This window comes from Cetorhinus maximus, chromosome 5 (genome assembly GCF_964194155.1).
Source record: "Cetorhinus maximus chromosome 5, sCetMax3.hap1.1, whole genome shotgun sequence".
Lineage (NCBI taxonomy): Eukaryota > Metazoa > Chordata > Chondrichthyes > Lamniformes > Cetorhinidae > Cetorhinus > Cetorhinus maximus.
The window spans coordinates 69,761,816-69,773,117 of record NC_135883.1 but is presented as its reverse complement, the minus strand read 5'-3'; the positions used below and the strand labels follow the sequence as shown (position 1 = coordinate 69,773,117).

The 11,302-nt window shown below is 43.6% G+C and overlaps 1 protein-coding gene across 11 annotated transcripts in view; it reads right to left on the bottom strand.

Annotated features, from left to right (window-relative positions):
• The window catches only part of egln1a (egl-9 family hypoxia-inducible factor 1a), a 138,029-nt gene extending 126,990 nt beyond the window's left edge, over positions 1 to 11,039 (bottom strand). For 4 of the 11 annotated variants that reach the window (XR_013576611.1, XR_013576612.1, XR_013576610.1 and 1 more), the window contains exon 1: positions 10,742 to 11,032. The gene's annotated coding sequence lies outside the window, so the exon portion shown is untranslated. Of the gene's footprint in view, positions 1 to 10,741 lie in introns of all 11 variants that reach the window. The other 7 variants (XM_078541973.1, XM_078541974.1, XM_078541971.1 and 4 more) reach the window with 4 other exon arrangements.
• Positions 11,040 to 11,302: the final 263 nt, after the last annotated feature.

Here is an 11,302-nt window from a genome sequence, read left to right as displayed (position 1 = left end):
GCCAAAAGGATACCTCCTCATTGAAGAACTGGAAATAAGCAGCCTGGAAGATCCATCACAGTGCTTACCCACACCCTCCAGCAGCACAGAGACACATACCTCAGTGGGACCTAGATCTAGAGCAGGCTTGGGTTCACAATCTGGTGGTCACTACATGGATACGTGTCCGCAGCAGGAGGAGGCAGGTTCAACTAAGCCCCGTGGGCACTTGGAGGACTGCTGGGGAAGAGGCATCTGTGAGGTCCAAGTCAGATGATGAACCTCTGGATTTAGCCTTCCAACTCATCATGGAGAGTCGGCAAAAGACGGGGGAACATCACGCAGAGCTATTGGAAGCCTCAGTAGAGTGGCATGTGAGTCGGAGGAGTGTGTCCGCCTGCTCTCTGAAGCAGTGTCCACATGGAGGTCTCCATGGGAAGGATGGCAAGCGCCATGCCCTGATCCAGCTGAATGTGGAGATGCGCGCAGACCAGCACTCCATAGCAGTAGCCATTGTTGAGTTCCTGCAGTGGCAATGCGAGAGTGAAACAGGGCACCTCGACGTTCCTCCAGGTGCTCCTTCACCCCAAGGAGTCAGGCTGGGGCCCTCGGGCACCCATAGGGAGGAGGAACCACAGCTGGACACCCCTGAGTCATCCACTCAGGAATCTCAGAGGCTGTCCTCTCCCTCCTAGTCCCCTTTGCCTGTGACCACCCCCCCACCCCAACCTCATCCTCTGTCACTACAGATGGAGCAGCTGGCCCACAGGAGGACAGCCAAAGCAAGCCAGGACTCTCAAGCCTTGGCTTTCCAGAGGGCGTATACCGAAGCCATCAGAGACAACAGGGCAACCATTGCACAGGCTGTCTCAGCCCCTGTTGCGGATGTCAGAGCAGCACCTAGAAGTGTTAGGCCTAGAAAAGTTAAGAAATTTTGATCACAAGTGGTTGTACGGCTGAACACATTTTGTCACTTTATAATCTGAAAATATATTCACTTCCACTGAATGATGTGTCATGATGTCTTTCAGCTTCATTGACAGGCTTCACAAGTCCTCCCACTGCTTCCCCACCCCATCCCTCCACTAGCAGTTCAGCTGCATGCAGCCAGCTGTAGGGTGATTCTGGAGGGTCAAGTGTTTGTGTGACAGGGCCTTTCGGAGCCTCGTGCAAACACTATCCTACGCACATGAATCCTTCCTCCATCACACTCATCTCAATGTCCTGAGTATTTTGAATGCTGCCTGCTGGGGTTTTCTTTCAGTTGTCCATCTGAGTTGATCTGCATCTCTGCCCACCCACTGATCACATTCCCATGCAGCACCTGTTCCTGCCTATCATGAGTCTCTTTTCACTTTTGGTTTTTGAAGCATGGTGATGATAAAAATTTTCAGCTCCCCTGTCCTTTCCCCTCCCCCAGTCACCCATTTCCTTTTTCCCATCACTATTGACCTCCTGGCATCACCTTCCACCTCTCCACTGTCTCCTAACAGCCAGAACCCTTTTCTTTTGCGGATGTCCAGGTAAACATGCACATTCCCTACCTTCCCGAGAATCCCACCCCAATCCACATTGACTTCTCCCACGTCCTCCTTCCCACACCAGGGTCTGTGTCTGCATTCGAGTCCCCACCAAACACCCTCGCCATCCTTTCTACCTTTACCGTCACACCCTCACACCCTACCGCCTCAGTCTGCCCTCGGTCATTCTCACCATTCCCTCCTGCCATGCCCACTCTCATTTCGCTCCCCAGGAGGCAGTCATTGACTCCGCAGACTCCTCCCTTTCACGTTCACCTGGACATCCCCCCCTTACTCCTTCCTCCACCCTTACTCCTTCTACCCCCTTACTCCTTCCCCCCTCTGGACTCCTTTCCCACCAGGCTCCTTCGTCCCCTTGGACCCCTTCCGCCCTGTGGACTCCTTTCCCTGTGCGGACTCCTTCCGCCCTCCCTCCGGACTCCTTCCTCCCCCTGAAGTCCTGCCCTCTCTGAACTCCTTCCTCCACCCAAAGTCCTTCCCCTCTCCAAACTCCTTCCTCCCTCTGAATTCCTTCCCTTACATCTTCCTCCCCCCTTACAACTACCTCCCCAGTTGCCATATTCTCCCCCCTTACACCCTCCTTCTGCCATATCCCCTCCACCCCTCCCAACCTCACCGCCCCCCACTACCGACACTCTTTCCTCTTCCATACCCCATCCGCCAACCCGGTACACCTTCCTCTCGATTCCAACATACTCCTTCCTCTCCAACCCCTTGATGAACATTTATTGCAGACCACGGCCAAGGCACTGTGATGTCCCAAAGCAGACCCTCAATGTGACCTTCTACCTTCCATGAGCTGCTTCACGCCGGAGCCATGTCCATGAGAATCCACCCAGCATGTGATGGACGTTCCTCCAGGGTGCTGTTTCTGTCAGGCTCCAGCACCTTTTGCTTCTCGGATGTCTGCGATGTGAGCAAGACCCTGGCGGTAAGTCCCAACTTCTGCACGTCACACTTGTCAAGACTTGTTCTGCAACGGGTGTGTTTTCCCGCCAACGTGAGCGGTAAATTTGATGTGGGGGGATGATTCTGGCGAGCTGGGCTTATAATGATATGCAGATGTATTAAAATGAGGCTCCCAACGTGCGGCGGCAGGAAATGTGGCCCCCCTTTAACGGGTGGAGTGAACGATTGCAAACTGGTTTCACAATGTCATGAAATCGATTCTGGGCCTTCCCTCCATGTTTTCCGCTCATGCCCGCCATGATGCACAATGCCAACTGGCACGGAAAATTCTGCCTGAGGAGTTGCAAATGAACAAAATGGAGTTGTTAGTCGATAGTTCCCGTTTCTGGGCAGTGATATCTGGCCTCTGACAATTGTGCCAACTTCTTTTATGGCAGGTGTACAAATCATATTTAACATATTCTAAGATCCATATGATATTGAAAGATATTTATTGATATATTTATTGATAGCAAAGTGAGACTACAAAATACCATTTATACACAAAGTGAGACTACAAAATACCATTTATATACAAGTAGAAGGTTCATACAGGTGATACTATTCGTGACAGCTTGCAGTGCTGGGACACAATCTATGTCACAAATCATTCATATTTATACAGATTAGCAAACCAGCATAGCTGAATTGAGTTGTGTTTAACTCCCTTTCAACTGCTTTCTTTGCCTCCCTTATTCTAATTTTATCTGTACCAGGTGGTTCCAGTTCCCTTATCTCAAGGCCTCTAGCATGTTTTGGAATATGGCCTGAATGAGCTTATTCTTGAATTTTCCATTATCTCCAACCTTAGCAATTCTTAAGGCATTCGCCCATCGGAGAAAATTGTGCACCGATATAGAGAAAGAGCAGGGAATAGAACTAATGCTCTACAAAAGAACAGGTGAAGACACAATGGGCTGAATGACCTCCTTCTGTGCAGTGCTAATCACGATTCAATGAATGCTTTCTGTTCACGTCAAGGTAACTTAACCGTTGCCACTTTCAATGTACACCATCTAACAGCCGGTATGGCTCCATCTTCCTTTTGAACTCAGGTCTCCTTGGATCATCCTTGATTGAATGCTACCTTGATGTCAATGGCAGCTATTCTCAGTATTGGCATTGGTATATCTGGTCTGGATAAGCTTGCAGTCGATGGTGCTCACCAAGATGTTGACGGTGCGAGACTCAATGACAATGGTGCAGTTGAAAGTCAAGAGATGGTAACATTTCCTCTTCATCTGGCCTTTACCTGGCATTCATGTAGTGTGAATGTTACCTTCCACTTTTCAAATCAATTCTAGCTGTTATTTTGTTCCTGCTGTAACTGGTATAGGCTGCTTCATTATGTCATTCCTCTCATGTTAATCTAACCATTGCCACTTTCAATGTCCACCTCCTGACTTCAACAGGAGGATTTTCCTTTTAACTTCAGATCTCCTTGATCACACTTGATTGAATGCTACCTCGATGTAGATAGCAGCTATTCACAATGTTGACATGACTGGCCTGGTTAAGCTCCTGGTCAGTGGTGCTCTCCAAGATGTTGATGTTGATGGCAGCTATTCTCATCTCTTCTCTGGCATTCAGTTTTTGCATTCTTCTCTTGGTCAAGGTTGTGCTGATGCCTGGAGCTTAGTGGCTCCTTTAACACAAAAGATTGACAGTAGTTGGATGTTATGGTAACCTCTCCTTCCAAGGTGATTGGTACTTGATCAGATACACATCCTGTTTCCCAATATGTTTTTAGGGCAGGTTTCATAGATTCAGGAGAGGGGAGAGGTCTCAGAGATAATTATTTGTTAGACATGAAGATCCTGGGTGGAATTAGTGGGAAGTGTCTCATGAATCCCTTCATGTAGATTTTGAGGCATCTGAAGAAGTCTGCCATATTTTACCTTCACACCCCAAGTCTTTGTTCCCCCCTATAATTGCCAGCTTTAAAATCCAACCTTGGCATCACCTATCTATGATTTCATCATATATCGCTTCTCTTTTGTTATTTATGGCTCTCTGCCTTTCAACTTGGTTTGTCAATATTTTTAAAGTTGAAACTACTGTTGCGAGTGATACAAAAATATTTCCATGACAATGATATATTTGAGCAAAAATGCTTTTGTTGTGTTAAATGCTTGGCAAACAGAAAAATTTACCAATGGGTGAGATGATGGCATAGTGGTAATGTCACTGGACTAGAGTTCCAGGATTAATACTCTGGGGATGTAGGGTCAAATCTAACCATTGCAGCCAGTGGAATTTAAATTCAATGAATTAATACATTTGGAATTGAATGCTATTTTCAGTGATGGTGTTTATGAAACTATAATTGTTAAAAACCCATCTGGTTCACTAATGTCCTTTAGAGAAGGAAATCTGCCATCTTTACCTGGTCTGACCTACTTGTGATTCCAGACCCACAGCAATGTGGTTGATTCTTAATTGCCCACTGAAATGGCCTAGCAAGCTACTCAGTTCTAGGGCAATTAGGGATGGTCAACAAATGATGGCCTTGCCAGCGACACCCACATCCCATGAAAGAATTTTAAAAAACTTATCAGTGAAGATTGTGCTTTTGGGATCATTGAAATGGGGTTTTCCTTTTTCCACCGAACTCCAATTTTTCACAGAGCAGAGAATCATATCTAGACTTCCCTAAATGACTAGTATGTGATAAGAATATTTTTGAAATTATTATTAATCATTAAACTTATTGGTGAGGCTCTGAGCAAATTCTACAAGCTTTCATAATTCATGTGCTGCATGGTTAAAAATGGAATGTGGGAAGTAAAAACAGAAAAAAACTTCTTTCCTGAAAACTAATTTTAAAACTAAGGCCTTGGAGATCACAAAATGGTTACAGCACAGAGGCCATTCAGCCCATCATGTCATTGCTGGTCCTCTGAAGGAGCAATTCATCTAGTGCCATTCCCCACCTTTTCCCTGTAGTCCTACACGTTCTTCCGTTTCAAATAATAATCCAATTCCCTCTTGCATGCTTCGATTGAACCTGCCTCCACCAATTCTCAGACAGCGCATTCCAGATCCTAACCACTCACTGTATATAAAAAGCCTTTCCTCGTGTCTTATTGTATCTTTTGCTAATTACTTTAGATCTGTGCCCTCTTGTTTTTGATTCTTTCACCAATAGGAACAGTTTCTTCATAACCACTCTGTCCATAGGAACATAGGACTTAGGAGCAGGAGTAGGCCATTCAGGCGTTCGAGCCTGCTCCGCCATTCAATAAGATCATAGCTGATCATGTTGTGGTCTCAACTCCACTTTCCTGTCTCAACTTTCTCTTCTCCATGGAAAACAGTTCCCAGTTCTCCCATTCATAATGTAACTGAAGTTCCTCATCCCTGGAACCATTCTTGTAAATCTTTTCTGCACTATCTCTAATGACTTTACATCTTTCTTGAAGTGTGGCACCCAGAACTGGATACAATACTCCAACTGAGGCTGAACCAGTGTTCTATACAAGTTTAACATAACTCCCTTGCTTTTATACTCTATGCTCCTACGAATAAAACCAAGAATACTGTATGTTTTATGAACTGCACTCTCAAGCTGTCCTGCCATCTTCAATGATTTATACACATATACACTCAAGTTCCTCTCCTCCTGTACCCGCTTGAGAATTGTACACTTTATTTTATATTTTCCTTTTGCATTCTTCCTACCAAAATGATTCATTTCACACTTCTGTGCATTAAATTTCATCTGCTATTTGTCCACCCATTTCATCAACATGTCTACATTCTTTTGAAGTTCTACACTATCCTCGTCACAGTTCACAATGCTTCCAAACCAAAACTCTTTACAGACGAGAGTCTATTCATTTGCCACTGAAGATATTTCAGTATGGAATGCTACTGCAGCATTGTTAATGAAGAACTCTTTGATGAGGGATTGGTGCACTTTTGTCTTGGATCTCAGGTGGGCAAGGCTAAACAGCTTTCTGTCAGTTTTGGTACATAAGTAAACACCCTCTATAGATGAACTGAAGGCATATATGACAGCAACAAAGGGAAGAATATGCCAGTGTTGGTACCAGAACGCAAACTTGTTTGACTTCACTGTGGATCTCAAAGGGCTCTGATGTTGCCCTGTTATAGTTGATATTACCCATTATGTTGTCATGGACAGAGGAAATCACACTGAGCAGCTCCGGAGGGCATCCAATTTTATCCAGCAGCTTAAATAGACTGCCTCTGCTCACATGGTTGAATGCTTCATTGAGATTGATGAAGGAAATACATAGTGGTCTCCTTTGTTCACGGCATTTCGCTTGCAGCTGCTGAACTGAGAAGATCATGTCAATTGTGGATCTCCCAGTTCTGAAACTACACTGGGATTTGGGATAGATGTGTCCAGGCAAGATCTGCAGTCTGACAAGTGTTACAATCTTGTTAGGGACTGTTAGTGTTTAAAGAAGAAATCCAAACACCCAGCAATTAAGCGATAGAACTACGCCACAAGATTTCACATTTTTAAACAAAAACAAACTTTATTGTATATCAGAAAGAATTAAACAAAGTAATAACTTAATTATTGCTTACAACGACATATATTATAAACTCAGTTTTGCTTTTTAACTTTCCCCCAAGAATCCCCTTATTCATTACAACAATTTTGAAGGTTCATTCACTTCTTTAAGGACCAATTCAAAGGTATGCCACACCTCTCTGGAATTCAATTTAATTCTCCTCGGTGTTTCAGCTATCATCCAAGGTAAGATTCTATGGGGGTCCTTCCATTAGCTTTTTGGCTATGCATTCCTGCACCTTTTCTCTTTTTACAGACCTCACAACTGTGGATGCCCCAGCTCCTTGTTTGCATTACTGTCAGATACCCAACTGCTTTCCCACAGCTTTCTAACTAACTCTATTGACTGCTTTCTGCCTCAAGGCTCTGTAAGGACAACTGTAGGTTTCTTCTGCTAGCTGCAAGCTAAAACAAATCTTCCAGCTGCATTTTCCTCATGAAATCCAAACTGAGCTTGAGCCCCACACGCATTCTACACAGTGAACAATTTTCTCTGCTTGAAGTGCAGACCCAACTGACTATCATCTTCTGTGGGCTCTCTCAATCTGCCTGTTCCCAAACTGAACTGCTTGTTTCTGTCAGCAAACACACACAGATAAATTAAACAGAAGAACCTTCTGCCCACACAGCCCGCGTCTATGACAGTGTGGCAGGCTTGTTTGAGTTACAGTTATATCAGACTTACTACTAGTTTCTCAATCATATATCCACTTAAATAACACTTTAACCTCCATTCCTGAAATTAAAAGTTATATTCTAAAACATGTGAATTATGAACCAGATTTTTGCAACACAGGGGCAACATGGGCAAATACTTTTCCCACGAAGCTCAGCAGGAATATGCCTCAATAGTTATTGCAATACCCCAGGATGTGTGTGTTGCAAAGATTGTAACCCTGTACAAGAATAAGGGCAACTACAGTTATTGCTATAGAATAATAGATAGGGTTTGATTGTTATAACTTGTCAACAACTCCATTGTATCATACAACTACCAACATGGTAGAAGGCAGATTAGTTGGATTGGAGACATTTTTTCATCTAATAATTCCTCTGTTCCTATGAATAATGAAAAGGGGGAGAAAAAGCAGCAAGGCCCATCAAAACAATCTCTCTCTGTTGGATCAGGGGTTTCAAATGTATGGCCTTGGAATAATTTAATCCGGCCTGCACTATGTGGTGCACTAAACAAAAGCTTTAAGAAATGTAATAATTACATTGCTATTTTTTCACTCTTTAACCTTTCAACTTTGCTTGACAATAATAAAAAGCAAATGCTAATTTCTTAAGGCTGTGAGATGGAGATTCAGATTATTAACATATATACATCATATGTGTTTTAGAGGAAAGAGAGAGGCAGACAGAAATTTTTTTTATTCATTCATGGGGTGTGGGCATCGCTGGCTATACAAGCATTTATTGCCCATCCCTAGTCGCCCTTGAGAAGGTGGTGCTGAGCTGCCTTCTTGAACTGTTGCAGTCCATGTGGTGTAGGTACACCCACAGTGCTGTTAGGAAGGGAAATCAGAATAGGGAGGGAGATCTGAATCAAATAGAGGGAGAATCAGAAAAGTTGAGCCAAATGATCTATTTCTGTCCTGTACATTCTATGTAATATAATTCTTCACTTACACAGTGCCTTTCATCTTCCTTTCATCTTCTCTTTATACCTCTCCTTCCTGACACCCCTTACTCCCATCATTAACCTTATTGCTTCCTCTTTGAGCTACCTGCTAAACTCTTGTATCTTTTTCTCCACTGTCACTCAACTTAGCCTTAACCCTCCATGCACTCCCCGCAAGTCATACTCATTGTGCTCCAAGAGAAGATGGCAAGGGACCAAGAGACCCCTTTAACCTATATTTCCTTCCTTCCTGTCCTTCATAACTGTTTCCCTCAGAGATATTGATTACGTTATAAATTCAACTAACTCTTTTTAAAATAGAATGAGGAAACAAATTGTTTGAAGCTTTCTGTCTAACTCACTTTCTGGTTCTGGTTCTTTGTCTCTGATTCTTTCTACAGGCAAGGGCCTATAGGCAGAGGATTAGCTGTCTCAATATTTGTGGGCACCAGTGTCTCAGGTCGTCACTGACATCTGCAGCCCCTTGGATGAGACCTCCTTCCAAGTGGACCAGGTGGGAATGCATCGTCATGTCTGCCAAGGTGCTATCATTGGAGGGCCACCCTTCCTCCCCCCGCCCCCCCCAGCTCTCTGCCTCTCCCTGGAATTCTGCACTCTCTTCTTCTACAAGGAGAGAAATCTGAGAGATGTGAGTGAGAGAGGTAGATTCTGCGGAGAGGGGGAATGACAATGTTTGTGCAAGGTAACTGTGAGGCATAAGTGTGAGATTGTGCCAAGATGATGGTGAGTGAGACTGTGAATGTTGGCTGTTGAGATGGCTATGTGAGGAAGTGCCTGGAGAAAGAGGAATGAGTGGAGCTGCAAGGTGTGTTGGTCTGAAGAGTTTTGTGCAGAGAATGTTAGGAAAGATAGAATGTGGTGGTTATCACCTCAAAGTGTCCTGCCACTCACCTTCCCTGCTCCCTGGAGGTCCTTCAACCTCTATGGGCACTGTTGCTCACTACTTCAGTTGCTTCCATCCACACCTGTTTGGTTTCGAGAGGCTGGCCTCTTCTGCCCATCTTTAGCAAACATTACCTCACTTCAGTCCCACAGATCCTGCAGTAGGATCTCTAGGTAAGAATCAAAGACCTCAGGGGACACCCTTCCCTGTTCTCCTTTTCATTCCTGTGGTTGCTGAAGCCAAAGGAAAAAAATGTGCAGTTCAACCAATCTAAACCCATCTGGGTGTCTTTAACTAGAGTTCCTTCTTTTGATGGATTCAGCACATCATCCCCCTCACTCTCTCTGGTTGGGATACCTGGAAGTGGGATGCTTGTGCTTTGGCTGAGTTAAGGAGCCATAGCAAAGCCCATTGACAGAACAGGTCCCTGACCCACTACTGGCTGCCCCACTTTGTGTGGGCCTGTTATAAGATTCCACCCTTTTAAGTCATTATTTGTCTTACCAAAATGTAAGAGCGTTCACTTAAATTGAGGTCCTTGAAATTACTTGCTAGTTATATGCCCATTCTGAGTAATATGTTAAATAGATTAGATTGACTAGCTAAATATTAAAATTTCTTGTCTGCAGAAGTGTACTTTCAGTTGTCACGTTTTTGTCACACTTGTCATTTTTTTTTCAATTATGAATTCCAATATATGCAGTTAAAATGGAAACAGCTTATGTAAGCTTGTCATTCTGAATTACATCTAACAGTACATCATGTTTGCATCTTCCAGTTCCAAAGCATGTTTTGCAGGGAAATTTCACTGCTCCAGCAAACTCTCCCTTTTTGCTTCCAAATTGCTGCAAGTTTTTCGACTTGATTATGAATAACGTCAAATCAATAATTACATAAAATCAAGGCCGATGTTTGCAACTTTAAAATGTAGACTTAATTATATATGCATGCGATACTGCGCTTATCCTCTTAAATTTAATTCTGCTCCATCTAAAGACAATGTTCAGAATTGATTCCATGTATAACATCATGGTAGATTGACTAGTAATATATGAAATGGAAGTGCTATGTTAAAATAAGGACAGAATGTAATTTTAAACTAGGGACCAGATATTAAAGAACAGCACAGTTCCTTTCTGCAGAAGAGAGATGTTAATAATATTGATTTTTTCTCCCCCCTCTTTCTGAGTAGGACTTACTTTGGAACAGAAAATAGGAAAACTGGAAGGTTATAACCATCAGGAAAGACTGAACAAGCTGGGGATTTCTTCTGTAGCAAAGAGAAGACTGAGGGGTGACCTGAGAGAGATCTTTGAAGTCTGATGGGATAGATATTGAGAAGATGTTTCCACTTGTGGGCAGTCCAAAACTAGGGGCCATTATTATAAGAAAGTCACTAATAAATCCAATAAGGAATTCAGAAGAAATTTTTTACTCAGAGAAGCGATTGAAGTGAATAACATATTTGCATTTAAGAGGAGGCTGGCTAAGTATTAGCAGAAGACAAGGCTGAAGTGTTTACAACCATACTTAGCCAGAAGTGTTGACTGGCTGATCCATTTCTGATTACTCTTTGAGGTACCCACCATCATAGATGCCAGTCTTCACCAACTACACATGATACTAAGAAACGGCTGAGCACATGGGCCCTGACAATATCCTGGCTGTGGACATCTGAAGACATGTGCTCCAGAATTAGCTGTGCATCCAGCCAAGCTATTCCAGTATAGCTCCAACACTGGCATCTACCCAACAATGTG